Source organism: Sphaeramia orbicularis, chromosome 7 (genome assembly GCF_902148855.1).
Source record: "Sphaeramia orbicularis chromosome 7, fSphaOr1.1, whole genome shotgun sequence".
Classification (NCBI taxonomy): Eukaryota; Metazoa; Chordata; class Actinopteri; order Kurtiformes; family Apogonidae; genus Sphaeramia; species Sphaeramia orbicularis.
In genome coordinates, this window is record NC_043963.1 from 27,166,255 (window position 1) to 27,182,408 (window position 16,154).

Sequence of the window (16,154 nt, forward strand, 5' to 3'; positions counted from 1 at the left end):
CCTCTCGGCTCCAAGCACCACTGTCAAAGCGGAAAAAACAACCCAACACCACACTTCCGGTTAGTCTTTTAAGAATAAAAGCACCACAGACACGTTATAGCGGGAATGCACATACGTCACTTCCCCCCTGGGCCACGCCCCTCTAAGTCAGACTGAGTGGCAAAAACAAACCGGCTCAACATGGCGGAGCATAGCAGTAACTACAGCGAGACCGGGAAAAACGTGGAATATAATATGAAATTAAAGACAATTGGACTGGACGTGGATCCATACAAGCTACCAAACAACAAGTGGTCTACAAACATTGATATGTGGCTGGAAATCACGTATCCTGACATTTAAATGAACCTGATTTCAACACCGGGATAATCCACAATGCAAAGGCTGAAAACATACAAAAGACTAAGAGTTGTTGACATCCTTGTCATCGTTACTTAGAGGATTACAGCTGGTGAGTGCTTTCAACTCAACATACTGTTGTTTTGGAGGTTTTCTGTCAGTGCAGATGTGTTTTCTTGGCGGTGATTGCCAAGGTAAAGGCCCAGCAGTAGTGCTCACAGTTCACTACTGATTTACTGGAGTTGAACCCTTAGTATTGACCCAAGTGAGTGGATGATCTACTGGTACTGTGGAGATTTAACTAGAGTTTACATCAAATACTTGATACAACACAGCTACAACAGCTTTGTGCTAGAGTACCCCCTTATTTGGAAAACTAGGTTAGCCTCAGTTTAAGCTAGTTTACAATCATGTAGAGCACAAGGTTCAGAATCACACAACTGAAGACAAAAACCTTTCAGTTCTGAAATATAGAACTAAATGACAGATGCTAACATTAAGAGCTTTACTAAGAAGTAACGTTAGCCAAAACAATATGTAATTTAAGGTATGGTTTTACACAAGAATACAGCATAAATTAACGTTACCTGACACAAATCCAGGTTTCGTTGTCTGGATTCCAGTTATTTCTACGAATTGCAGCGATCCATCTGCTTCTTCTGTCTTGGCTTTAGGTCACCGCTAAAACGATAGCTCCCAGTGCTTTTTAAGCCTATTTGTGCGATCAATGACACAACAGCTCTTCCCCATTTTTTAGATTGTTCTTAAGTTTTTGCAGTATTCAAGCCAAAGCTGCTACTCCTCTCCCTCTTTCTGCCACTCAGTGGACGGAACCGTGGTGACTTCCGCTAGCGGTGACGTCACGTGCATACCCTCTATTGTGTGTTGAAAAGTGTTAGAAATGTTAGATCAGTCTCTCTCAAATGGGGGCACTTGGAAGAAGCCCATGGGGTACTCTACTTTTTTTTTTCTTTTTTCTTTTTCTTTTCTTTTTTTATACATTACCCAGATAGCAAATATTTTGGCAGTATTATGGCATACATTTGACATTTTTGGCTTTCTTTTGGCATTATGAAAACCTTTAGGCTTAACTGTGGTATGATTAAGGTTATCCATAATAGATGTGGAGGCACCAGTAATATATGGCTGAGTTATGGCATATGTCTGGTTAACCAAAAGACTGGGCAAAGAGCAGGATCAAGTATAGGGATGGTATGGCATGTTGTGGCTACTTTTTGGCTGGATTATGGGGATTTGGGGCTTTTCTGGGACAATTATGGCTATATTTTGGAAGTCCGCAATTAGTTTTGGGTGAATTTTGGCTTCCTTCTGGTTTGATTTTGGCTTGCCTATTTTGGGCCATTTAGGGCCCATACATCTGCCCAGAACTTTGCCAAATGGCATGCCAGTTTTGGGCCAGATTAAAGCCATAATGATTTTGCTATCTGGGATAATGACTTTGCTATCTGGGTAACCCTTTCATGTATGAACTATGAAAAAAAGTGTCTAGATTTTTTTTTTTTTTTTTTTTTAGATTGATTTTATTTCTCAAAATTAGGAAAAAATTGAAATGCATTTTGAATTTTGTATTTATTTATTTATTTTAATATGGTTTTATAAAGAAGATCTTTCACCTCCTGAGATCCAGGAAAGTACAAGTTTAGGCTTTTTTAAATTAAATTATTGCCAATATTGGAAACATCATGATGCAACAGTTTGTTCAGATGCTTTTTTTTCTATGGAATGTCCTTTTGTGGTGTAATTTTTTTTTTTTTTTTTAAAGTTGTAAAAAGTTGTAAAAAGTTTGAAAACCACTGATTTAGATGATTTAAAGACCATTTTCATGTGATAATTCGCTTTTAATTGTATTTATATGGCCCAAATTTAAAAGTTCTTACAGTTGTTATAATATACAACATTTGTCCCATGTGCAAACCATCTATAGATATGGAAATAAAGAAATATAGGAAATTCAACCTATTTAAAAAAAAAAAAAAAAAAAAAAAGGTATGATGGAATAATTACTCCATGTTATCTACGAGGGAGAGCCAAAAAGTTCTCAGACAAAATGTATGGTTCACAGTCCTATCAATTCTACAAAGAAGGAAACTACTGATGAAAAAATAGATTACAAAAATGTTTAGTCTAATGGAGCTTATGTGGAAAAATAATTTAGTTATTTTGATTAAAAAACAACAACAACCTTTTATTACATTTGTCTGAGAACTTTTTGACTCTCCCTCGTACATGATCTATAGTGTAAAATTACAATAGAGTAATTTCTAAATTTTTGCATCACTCTTTTCTCTCTGTTTAACCCATTTATGAGTTACAACGTTGTGCACACACTCCAATAGAATAGAATAGAATAGAATAGAATAGAATAGAATCTAATAGAATAGTGGTACAGTTGCATTGGAATTCGTTTGTGTTTCTTCAGTCACATTAAAAAGAAAATTTCAGAGATAAAAGTGGACATAAAAAAGCTATAGATAATAAAATAAAGAATACAATAAAATACAACAAAAAATAAATACATTTAAATGCACATTTAAGTCCCAGATGGCACTGTGGTTGTGCAGTGTAAACAGTTCAGAGATGCCCATGCCCATATGACAAAGTAATACATATTATTTTAGAACATAAATGATTATACAATAAAGTGCAGCCTTTCTTATATACTATAAGGCATATGAGTGTCTAAACTTAATCCATAAAAACCCAGTGCTATTTTTATGGCCATTCCAAATTATTTTTTTCTCTCAATTTATATTTTCTTGAGATTTATCACCATTTATTATGACATTATCCTCTGTATTTTGCCTTTTTTCAGTGAACATCATGTATTTTCCTATATTTAATTTACTGATCATGTGGATGTTCATAAAACCTCAGATTAAAGTTGAGGGTTATTATATCAAAAACAGAGAAAACTGAAGAAAAAGTGACTTTCACCAGTAAAACCCATGGAGTTGGATCAATGACAGTGAATGGAGACACTGGGTTTATGTTCAGTTAATGAAATATTTTACAGAAAATCAATGTTGTAGAAGATGACGGTGTTTCCACGTTCACTACAGAGCCTCTGAACGTCCAAATGGGTCATATCTGATGACCATGAAAAGATGAATAACTGCATTTTACACCAATTATTTACATGTATTGATAGGATTAGTGGATCAACAGTTATTAAACAGATTAGATCAGTAGATGGTTTTGGCTCTTTGGGTCTTTATGGGTTAACTCTTCACCACTTATAACAGGGGTGTCAAACTCATTTTCTTTCAGGAGCCACATTCAGCCCAATTTGACTTCCAGTGGGCTGGACCAGTAAAATAATAGCAAAATAACCTACAAATAATGACAACTCCAAATTTTTTATATGCAAAAAAAAAATTATAATAATAACATTAAATCATGAAAACAGTTACATTTTACAAACTATCCAAACAAAAAAGCTGTGAATAACCTGAAAAAACTGAAATTTCGGAAGAAAAATAAGAAATAAGACAAAAATTTATCAATATTTCTACATGTGCATTACAGATCAGATCTACCAAGGCACAAAACAGCAGAATATTGTTAAAATTGCACTTATTTTTCTTTAGACATTCCCGATTGCTCATATTTGTTCAGGTTATTGACGTTTTCTTGTTAAAAGATATCACAATTTAATGTTCTTTGCAGTAAATCAAACAGGAAAAAATTGGTGTTGCCATTATTTATTGGTATTATGTCTTTTTTTTTTCACATCAAACCAAGAAGAACATTTGGGGTCATTATTTTTAGGTTATTATGCTGTTATTTTCAAGTTCGACGCCCTTGACTGTTAATATCTTCTGCACTTTGCACAGTCATCCCGTGGGCCAGATTGGAACCTTTGGCGGGCCAGTTTTGGCACCCGGGCCGCATGTTTAACACCTGTGACTTAAAACATCACCAACTTACCAAACAGCATGTCTTCCTCAGCTTTTTTTTTTTTTTTTTTCCCCTCAGCTCTTATTTTGACACACACGTTGGCTGACTTCTAACGTGACGCTGCGTAACTTCAGTTGGTTTGACGCAGCTCTCCTCAGCCCAGGCTTTCTCACTCCACTCTCTCATTCCCACTTTTAGAAACACGGCACTCCCTCTAGAGGTGAAGCCGTGTCTGCAGTGAGCACAGGCCAGTCACACCACCACCACTACCACCACCTCTGAACTCCAGCACTCTCTAAATACACTGAGTAAGACGTCACAGCACAGGATAAATGTTTATTTTCAGGGTTTAAAAAATAAATGTTTATCCAGGATGACATATTCCAACTGATGTCAATGTTTTTTTCTTATATCAAATAGATTAGACTTAAATTAAAGAGCTTAAAATGACAGATAAAATCAAAATGTTGCCTCTGATTTCTCCTTCATCTGCATTTTCTCCAACTATCACCATATGAACAAGGTGCATCCATGTAATCTAACTTGTTCATCACAGTTTGGTTTCTAAAAAATATGTTTGGTTTTATTTTTGTGTAAGTCAAACATAATAATGCAGGTGATATTTCATACATGCAATAACTGATAATATAGTCTGACATCCAGTTTATAAGACAACTAATTTGTTACAGAGAATAATACAACTTACATTAACTTTGTTGCAGGTAATTCTAAGTTTGTTTACTTTTTGAAAATTGATACCAACTTATTTAGAGTGAGTAGTATTTAACATAATGGCATAATTTAAACATACTATAAACTTAATATTATCATTTATGTGCAAGATGTGTGAGATGTCTTATTAAATAGCATATTGCCTTGTTTAATGCTAGGTCTAATTACAAAATATCCCCCAAAAAAGAAATAACAAGTGGTGCCAGGCACAACTAACCCCACCCCTTGCACATATTTCGCCCATTATAAATAAATGGAAAGATTTTAAAAATTCATTTTAAAAAACTTGAACTTTGACCTACTGTTCCCAAAATGTAATGAGATCTGTTCTGGGTCACTAGCAGTCTATAAGGTGAATTTGGTAGGAATTCAACCAAGAGTTTTGCTGCTGCAGACATGTGAAATTTTGGCTATTATAAGTCAATGGAGGGGGAAAAAAGATGTTAAAAAAATCATAAAAAATTTTAACTTTGACCTACTTTTTCCAAAATGTAATGACATCTATTCTGGGTCACTGGCAATCTATAAACCCAATTTGATATGAATTCACCCACTGGTTTTGCTGCTACAGACATTTGAAATTTTGCCCATTATAAATGGGGGGGTAGAATTTGAAAAATTGATTTAAAAAATTGTAACTTTGACCCACTTTTCCCAAAATGTAATGAGATCTATTCTGGGTTACTGGCAATCTATAAACCCAATTTGGTATGAATTCAACCTATAGTTTTGCTGCTAGAGTGTTAACAAAGAAACAAACAAACTGAACCAAAAACAATATCCAGGGTAGGGTAAAAAAAAAAAAAAAAAAGGGAAAAAAAATCCTATTATTTCAACACTGTATTCATTTTTCTTTTATATATATATTTATATATATATATATATATATATATATATATATATATATATATATATATATATATATATATATATACATATATAAAAAACACATATGACTGTTGAATGGGTGAACATGCTGACTTATGGAAGACCTCGGTGCTATAGTAGGTTTTATTTTTTCATGGTAATCTATCAGAATGACATGCTGCCAGGCACTAGAGCACTACAGAAGCTGCATAAGCAAAAACAATTCACAAATGCAAAACTTTATGAAATGAAATCAAAGTTTTACAAATATGCAACTGAGAAATTAGACATATTTAACTGTAACTGCCAAGGCATAAATACCCACATCCATATGGCTGGATGTAATATTTTAATGTATTTACTTTTGGCATAACCAGAGAAACAAATCACTCATTATTCTGCATTTATTCCACAGCTGTCTCCCATACTGGGATATTAATGTTCTCCTTAATGCTTTCCTTAAAGTAAATAAAGGCTAAAATCTCTCACTTGGAAGCATCATTAAATGCTATGTTTATCAGATTGTTTATTTCATTTTTCATTCTAAAAGTACATTTGGGTTAAATGTGGGTTGACATAACCTTTAATAATCCATCAAAAACCAGGATCACTTCTGTGGTTGACGTAAAGTCTAGAGTAAGGAAGTTGAGAAGCTGAAAAGGGTAAAGTAAATATGCTTCTGTGTACTCAATACTCAGCTGACTATATCAGGGTTTTCCCTACCATTGTAACACTTGGAGTCTTTTCATCTAAGCCAAATGAAAACAGAGTGTTCTGTATGTTTTAGTGTAATTTATGGTTGTACTCACAGAGACATTATTGCTAGGATATGAACTATTTTATGATTACTTCTACATGCACATGGAAAAGTTTACAATAGTGCCCGACTCATCACAGAAAATCTACATCCTGTGTATTTTTATGAATACTTTATAATAGCAATAAAATAATATGTAAATAAACAACTCTTAACCCTTTCATGCATAGTGGTCACTCCAGTGGACAGTTATTCTACAGCTGTTCTCTTGTATATTCATGGATTTTGTTATTTTAATTTCATATCAGCCAATACAATACACAATACACTGCAATTGATAACATTACTGTAACTTGGCTGTTCTTGATAAACCTGATCTAACATGTTTGAGTGTAAATCAATTCCTTATTATCATTATTAGACTGTAATTAACAACAACATTTTATTTATTTTTTTTGTTTTGCTTTTTTTTGGCATATTATCTCCATGAAGTGACTGGTATTGGCGTTCACTACAAACAAAAAGTTAAGGATATTTCTTTTTCTTTTTTTTTTTTTGTCATTTTTGCCATTTGTAAATAAAACTATGTCCGGTCATTTAAAAAATGTGTTTCAATTCAATTCACACACAAAAAAAGTAAAATAAATATTGTGCAAAAATTCCAACTGAAAAAAATAGCCCAAAAATTTTAAACATCCATAACTTTTTGTTTGTAGTGTATGTAAAAATGTGAGAAAACATCAAATTAGCAGCATTAAATGTTTTTATTTCATAGTTTTCACACAGTATATCAGTAAATACACGTTTTGTTGCTTTAAAAATTAATTTTTGCAACTCCATGAAAAATAGCTTCATAAAAAAAATGATCTCATTGTTTTTTAAATGCCTAAAAAGGAATAAAGAAAAAAATCTTGATTAATGTTCTCATAATTCATGCATGCAAGGGTTAAACACATGATCCTGACTGTATCCAAAACACCTAAGGCCCCCAGAAGGTTAGAGAAAGTATGTATGTCACCCACTTGCTTCACCCACTGCCTGTTTCTCTTCAACAATAGTACTGCTTTGTCCTACAGTAAACTAATACAGATTATTATACTGAAACCAGAGGAAAATACAGGGCCAGGACAAGCAGCTAAATCAGATGAGTGTGCATTGATCCAAAACAGTGCACAAACATGTTCTTCTACAAACTAAAGTTTCAGTCTTTGAGACTTTGGACCAACCATGACCCAAACCTGTAGCATTGTGTGACAGCTAATTATAATATAGATACAATGGCAAAGCTTAGTAAAACACTGATAATCAGGTTATTGCTTTTATGCTATTGTTATGGTATATCAACCCATAAAGACCCAGTGCTAATTTTGTGACAGTTCTCAAATGATTTTTTGTCTCTCTATTTTACATTTCTTAAGTTATTCATCACCATTTATTATAATATTATCCTATGTATTTCTCACTTTTCACTGTAAATAATATACTTTCTTATATCTAATTTCCTATACTTAATCTAAATGTTCATGAAAATTCAGAGTAAATTTAAAGGTTATTATATCAAAACAGAAAAAAATGAAGAAAAAGATAATTTTTTCAGTAAAATATATCATTAACTCAACATAAATCCAGTGTCTCCATCCACTGTCATTGATCCAACTCCATGGGTTTTACTGGTGAATCAATGTTGTAGAAGATGATGGTGTTTCCACATTCACTACAGAGCCTCTGAACATCCAAATGGGTCATATCTGATGACCATGAAAAGATGACAAACAGCATTTTACCCCAATTATTTACATAGATTGATAGAATTAATGGATCAAAAGATATTAAACATTTTAGATCAGTAGATGGTTTTGGTCACCACTGGGTTTTTATGGGTTAAAATTTTAACCATATCTATTTGAATGTAATCCTAATGTTAGACTAAAACATTAATAGCATCAAATTAGACACAATATGTCAGAAGTATTTGGCCAGAAAGAACAAAAGTAAAAACAGTAACACCAGGAGGAAAAATACTAACCACAGGTGGAGTAATGGAAGTAAAATATGGAATTTCACTAACAAAAAAAACAAAAATTACCGAACCCTACCTGTTTCCTGACTTTTCCCATTACTTGCATATATCACTGTTTTTGTTTCTAACGCCCAAAGATGTAAGAAATTCTATATCATAACATGTTACTCCTTTAAGCATTGTTGCTATATTAGACATATATTATACAACACTATAAGCTAAGCTGACTAATATACCACAGCTGCACTTTTTGGCCACTAGGGGGGAGCAACTTCAACTCAGTTCAATTTTATTTATAGAGCTCAATATCACAACAAAGTTGCTTCACAGGGCTTTACAGAAATTGTTGAATTGATTAAAAAAAAACACAATGAAAATGAACAAACAGTCAAATAACCAGTTAGTAAACAGCTGAATGTAAGCAATGCTGTTATGCTAATGCAAAAGCATACAATTGCTTGAAAATCTCACAATTACTCAATTAAACATAATTTTCTAAACATATAGCATATAAGTTTAGTATTAACTTTACTTAACTGGTCACCAAGAAAATTCAGAAAACAATACTTAGATTTTTAAGATAGCCACTAAACTTTGTTTGTTAGCTGTTTGATGCTTTAAATTATAACAATTAACCTTTTTCAAATCAATCTACTCATTAGATTGTAGGAAAAAGACAAAAATCCAGGCACTCACTTGGATGGAAAACTTAGGAACTGTAAAAAGCCTTTATTTCATGAGGGCCTGTAGATTAATTCGTTTTGAGGCAGGAGTTTAAAACAGACCAACAGGTGTTCGCATGCGCCTTCTTCAGGGTGTTGTTTCTAATTATGCCAACCAAGTGAGTGCCTGGATTTTTGTCTTTTTCCTATTGTTCATCCCCTCTCCATGAGCACCTCTGATTTGTCTAACGCCAGTAGCTCTCTGTGAAATTGTTGTTTTTTTTTGTCTTTTTGGCTACTTATTAGGTTATCTATTTAAACAAACTTTTCACTCAGAAGGCACTGTGCTATGCTCTTTTTCTCTTTCATAATATTCAACTGTACCTGCAGACCAACATCCACAGGTGTAAATGAAGTTATAGGTTTAGGAAGTGTTAGAATGATGGGAATAGATACAGAGCATTATTGACCTATCACCATTTCAACAGTTGTTAGAGGGTTTCACAAACCCCTTCCCAAAACCTTGGGACATAAAAATGTAAATAAAAACTGAATGCAATGATTTGTATAGCTCATAAACTAATACTGTATTCACAATAGAACTCAGAAAACCTTCTGATATTTAATCTGAGAAAATGTACCATTGAAAAAATTTGATGGCAGCAACGCGTCTGTGAAAATTGGGACAGAGTCATGTTTACTATGTGATGTTCGATTTTCTTTTAACAACAGTTGGTAAACGTGGGAACTGAGAACAGCATTTGCTGGAGTTTTGGTGGAGGAATGTCCTGTTCTTGTCTGATATAGGAGTCAAACTCCTCAACAGCCCTGGCTTATCTTTGTTGTATTTTTTATTCACTTTGCACCAAATGTTTTGAAGTTGTGAAAGGTGTGGAGTGCAGCAGGCCACTTCAGGACCCAGACCCTACTACTAAAGTCATACTGTGGTATTAGACTCAGGGTGAGGTTCAGCATGGTCTTGGCTGAAATAGATGTGGTCTGGTTGGTAGTATATGTTACTCTGATGGCTGTATTTACCTGTTAGCATTGATGGTATTTTTCCAGATGTGAAAGCTGGCCATTCCAATGGCACTAAAGCACCCCCATACCATCTTATACCATCGTATTTACTAAATGTCGAAAAAACAGAAGTGCGTAATGTCGGTTTTTCCGTTAAATCACAAATACAATGATTTGTTTATTTATTATCACGAGATGACACAAGAAGTCATTCCATAAACATGGCGACAAACATAAATATCATGTTGATTTACAGATATATTCATTATTATCATACATATCCCGTACTAAATTAAAAAATGATTCGGTTTCCTGGTGTGTCCACACATACTGCACCATGTTTCTTCTAAAACTCTTCTTCTTTGCTTGTTGTAACATTCGTCAACATTCGTCTTTGTTTTATTCACGTGACTCTAGTAGCAGAAAAAGGGCTTTCCATTGCAGTTTTCCATGATATACCAATTTCGCTTCGTCCGTAAAATGACCTCTTACCAGTGCAAAAACTTTTCATCAAAAATCCAGAGTTTGGGCAAAATTGTCATTTTTCCATTAGGCAAATCTTTATGCGCAAGTTATATTCGAGCAATTTCAGGGTCAATGGAAAAGCAGCTAGTGTCATTTTCATGTTCGTAGGCCTCCTTCTGTCCAAAGTTTTAACCTGCGTTTATGGATGGCATCATGAACTACACTCAAGAGCCCCTTTTCCACTGCAGGAACTTTAACTTTACCAGGGGTTTTGAAAAACCTTGATTTGTTGCCACTGGAATTACTCAGTTAAAAAACTGTCTCTCATTCCCGGACTTTCCCTGAAAATAGGTCCTGGTAGGGGGGTAGGGCTTTTCAGTTTGCTTGGAATGATTGCAGGGTGAAGCTATGTGCTAAAGAACACTGACTGGTGGTACGCACCTGCAGCGTTTCACTCTTACATTCACCCACAATGTTTAAGCCAATGTGTGGCTGAAAACTTGTTTATTCCATTTATACAAGTTTCACATCTTTTGTATTTTGGTCATTTGGAAAATAGAGCAAAAGAAGAGAAGCAGTGAGAAATGGATGGATGACAATATCCAATTGCCAAATATGTTCTTTTGACTTTTTAAGTGTATTTGGCTCACTCTTACAAGTGCATTGCTAAAATCTATTTGCCCATTCCAATATGCTCTGGTTAATAGGCCTGGACTTTGTCAAAAGTATTTGCTGAGTACACTGAGAAGCAATTCAGCCGGAATGACCAAGCATGTTTGAATATACTTCCATAACTTTGAGGTGCAGTAGAAACACAAATCACTCTGATTACCAGGGATTATTTTACCCAGGCAAATAAATTATAATGGTAATGAAAGGTAATGAAAGTTCCAGAGAACATTAGTAGAAAAGGGGCCAAAGATGATGGTTTCTGGGAATGTTCCAGCTCATGCAATGATTTTCATTATAGAATCATGCTTGCTTTTAATGCAGTGCCTCCTGAGGACCTGAAGATCAGGTTATCCAGTTTTAAGATGCAGCCTTCACTTGAATCTTGTGATGATTTTATGTACTGTAGATGATGAGATATTTAAACTCTTCACAATTTTATGCAGATAATCATTATTCTGTGATTATGCCTCAATTTATAGATACAGTTTTTCTCAACCTGATGAACCTCTGCCCATCTATTTTACCCAGTGGTTTTTACTGACCTGTTTTCAGTTAACATAACTGGTTACACAATCTTCCTTTAGCTGGTTCCTTTTTAATAACATTTATTTTCCCAGCCTTGTGTTGCCCCAATTCTGCTTTTGTGACAATATTTAACTGAATGTTTCTCTAAGCTTGACTTTTACAAAGCAATTTATCTCCATTTACTCTAATATTATTGCCTGCATTTTGCATTTTTCAGTTATGGGCATGTATTTAACAATAATTAATTTAGTTACCATGTAGATGTTCATCAAAGTTCAGTAAATACAAACATCATTGTATTAACCCATAAAGACCCAGTGCTACTTTTGTGGCAGTTCCCAAATGAATGTTTGGGTTTTTTTTTTTGTTTTTTTTTTACCTTTCTTTAGTATTTTATCACCATTTATTTGACTAGCATGCTCTGTATTTTGCATTTTGCATTTTATTTTTGAAAATCTGGTATTTTCCTATATTTAAAGAACTGATCGTGTGGATGTTCATAAAAGCTCAGATTAAATTTGAGGGTTATTATATCAAAAACAGAGCAAACTGAAGTAAAAGTGACTTTTTCATCAAAATACATTATTAACTGAACATAAACCATGTGTGTCCATCCACTGTCGTTGATCCAACTCCATGGGTGAAACAATGTTATAGAAGACGATGATGTTTCCATGGTAACTATGGAGCCTCTGAACAGCCAAATGGGTCATATGTGATGACCATGAAAAGATGATGAAATATATTTTACATCAATTATTTACATGTATTGATAGGATTAGTGAATCAACAGGTATTAAACATTTTAGATCAGTGGGTGTTTGGGTCTTTATGGGTTAAAACAAAAATATTAAAAGAAGAATATGTTTCTTTTTCAGCAAAACAACAAGTGTCCATAACTACTATCATGTGTCAAACTACACTGGTTTTACTGGTGAATCAGTGTTGCAGAAGATGATGGCGTCCCCATGTTCACTACAATTAATAGTTCAGAAACTGTATTTTACCAAAATTATTTCAATGAATTGATAAGACTAATGGTTGAAAAGTTATATAAATATATATAACAATTAACCCTTTCATGTATAGTGGTCACTACAGTGGACAGCTATTATATAGTAATGGATTTTGTTGTTTTAGTTCCATATCAGCCAACACAGTGGACACTTATGCATCATCACAAACACTGCAATTCATACCATTACTGTAACTTTGCTGTTCTTGATAAACCTGATCTGCACTAACATGTCTGAGTATAAATGAACTGCTTGTTATTGATATCATTTTTTTTGCATACTATCGCCATAAAGTGAGTAATAACTAGTATTAGAGTATGTTAAAATGTGAGAAAACATCAGATAGCAGCATTAAAAATGTTTTTATTTCATAGTTTTCACACAGTATATCATTAAATACATGTTTCTTTGCTTCAAAAATTAAACACATGGTGTCCAGGTGAGCGGATAATTTTGCAATTCCAAGAAAAAAAAGGTTCATTAGAAAATTTTCAATCACATTGGTTTTGTCATGCCTAAAGACGACTAAAAACACTCAAGAAAAAAATTTGGATTAAGGTTCTCATAATTCATGTATGAAAGGGTTAATATTTTTTATGTTCTGTTTTGAATAAAACATGTCTTTGGGCATTAATACTCCTTATCATGAGCTATTTTATACAGTGGCCCAGAGGTGCAACAGCACAAAAAATTATCCAGCATAAGAAAAAAAGAGAACAGCCCAAAAAATTATCCATATAAGAAAAAAAGAGAACAGCCCAAAAAAATATCCACTATAAGAAAAAGAGAACAGCCCAAAAAATGTTCCATTATAAGAAAAAAAAGACAACAGCCCAAGAAATTTTCCACTATAAGAAAAAAAAGAGAACAGCCCCAAAAATTATCCACTATAAGAAAATAAGAGAACAGCCCAAAAAATTTTCCACTAAAGAAAAAAAAGGGAACAGCCCAAAAAATTTTCCACTATAAGAAAAAAAGAGAGCAGCCCAAAAAATTATCCACTATAAGAAAAAGAGAACAGCCCAAAAAATTTTCCATTATAAGAAAAAAAAGCGAACAGCCCAAGAAATTTTCCACTGTAAGAAAAAAAAGAGAACAGCCCAAAAAATTATCCACTATAAGAAAAAAAGAGAATAGCCCAAAAAATTTTCCACTATAAGAAAAAAAAGGGAACAGCCCAAAAAATTTTCCACTATAAGAAAAAAAGAGAACAGTGCAAAAAATTTTCCACTCTAAGAAAAAAAAGAGAACAGCCCAAAAAATTATCCAGCATAGAAAAAAGAGAACAGCCCAAAAAACTATCCACTATAAAAAAAATAGAACAGCCCAAAAAATTATCTATATAAGAAAAAGAAGAGAACAGCCCAAAAAATTTTCCACTATAAGAAAAAAAAAAGAGAACAGCCCAAAAAATTATCCACTATAAGAAAAAAAAAAAACATCATCCACCTTTTCAATTTGTTTGCTGTTTACCCGAAAGGTCTCTCGCTTTAAAATCAAGGCCACCACAAAAAATAAAAGCATAGGCTGAAAATTTTTAAGGCCTTCAGCTAATGTGGCTAATGCTAAGGAAGTAACCCACTGGAAGTGGAGGTCGATGCGCAAAAAATAAAGTTATTTAAAAATAGTGGATAATTTTTTGGGCTGTTCTATTGTTTTTCTTATAGTGGATAATTTTTTGGGCTGTTCTCTTTTTTTATAGTGGATAATTTTTGGGACTGTTCTCTTTTTTCTTATAGTGGATAATTTTTTAGGCTGTTCTCTTTTTTTCTTATAGTGAATAATTTTTTGGGCTGCTCTCTTTTTTTCTTATAGTAGATAATTTTTTGGGCTGCTCTCTTTTTTTCTTATAGTGGATAATTTTTTGGGCTGCTCTCTTTTTTTCTTTTAGTGAATAATTTTTTGGGCTGTTCTCTTTTTTTCTTAAATGGATAAGTGTTTGGGCTGTTCTCTTTTTTTCTTATAGTGGATAATTTTTTGGGCTGCGCTCTTTTTTTTCTTATAGTGGATAATTTTTGGGGCTGTTCTCTTTTTTTCTAATAGTGGATAATTTTTTGGGCTGTTCTCTTTTTTTCTTATAGTGAATATTTTTTTGGACTGTTGTCTTTTTTGTCTTATAGTGGATAATTTTTTGGCCTGTTCTCTTTTTTTCTTATAGTGAATAATTTTTGGGCTGCTCTCTTTTTTTCTTATAGTGGATAATTTTTTGGGCTGTTCTCTTTTTTTTCTTATATGGATAATTTTTTTGGCCTGTTCTATTATTTTTTTTTTTCTTATAGTGCATAATTTTTTGGGCTGCTCTCTTTTTTTTCTTATAGTGGGTAATTTTTTGGGCTGCTCTCTTTTTTTTCTTATAGTGGATAATTTATTGGGCTGTTCTCTTTTTTTTCTTATAGTGGATATTTTTTTTTTGCTATTATCTGTTTTAATCTTATAGTGAATAATTTTTTGGGCTGCTCTCTTTTTTTTTCTTATGTGGATAATTTTTTGGGCTGATCTATTTTTATTTATTTTTTATTTATTGTTTTCTTATAGTGGATAATTTTTTGGGCTGCTCTCTCTTTTTTTCTTATAGTGGATAATTTATTGGGCTGTTCTCTTTTTTTCTTATAGTGGATAATTTTTTGGACTGTTCTCTTTTTTTTCTTATAGTGGATTTTTTTTTTTTTGGCTATTATCTTTTTTTCTTATAGTGAATAATTTTTTGGGCTGCTCTCTTTTTTTTCTTATGTGGATATTTTTTTGTGCTGATCTGTTTTTATTTATTTATTTATTTATTTTCTTATAGTGGATAATTTTTTGGGCTGCTCTCTTTTTTTTCTAATGTGGATAATTTTTTGTGCTGATCTATTTTTATTTATTTTTTTCTTACAGTGAATATTTTTTAGGCTGTTCTCTTTTTTTCTTATAGTGAATAATTTTTTGGGCTGTTCTTTTTTTTTTTTTTTCTTATAGTAGATAATTGTTTGGGCTGTTGCACCTCTGGGCCACCGTAATTTCATACAGTAAAACAAAAAAAAAAAAAAACAAACTTGCCTGCATATAGATAAATGTCAGATATTTCTTTTTATATCAAATGGGTGGTGGTGGTGGTGGTGGTGGTGGGGGGGGTTATGTCTCCACACACCCCTTCCATTCTTACTCTGATTTTAATGATCCAC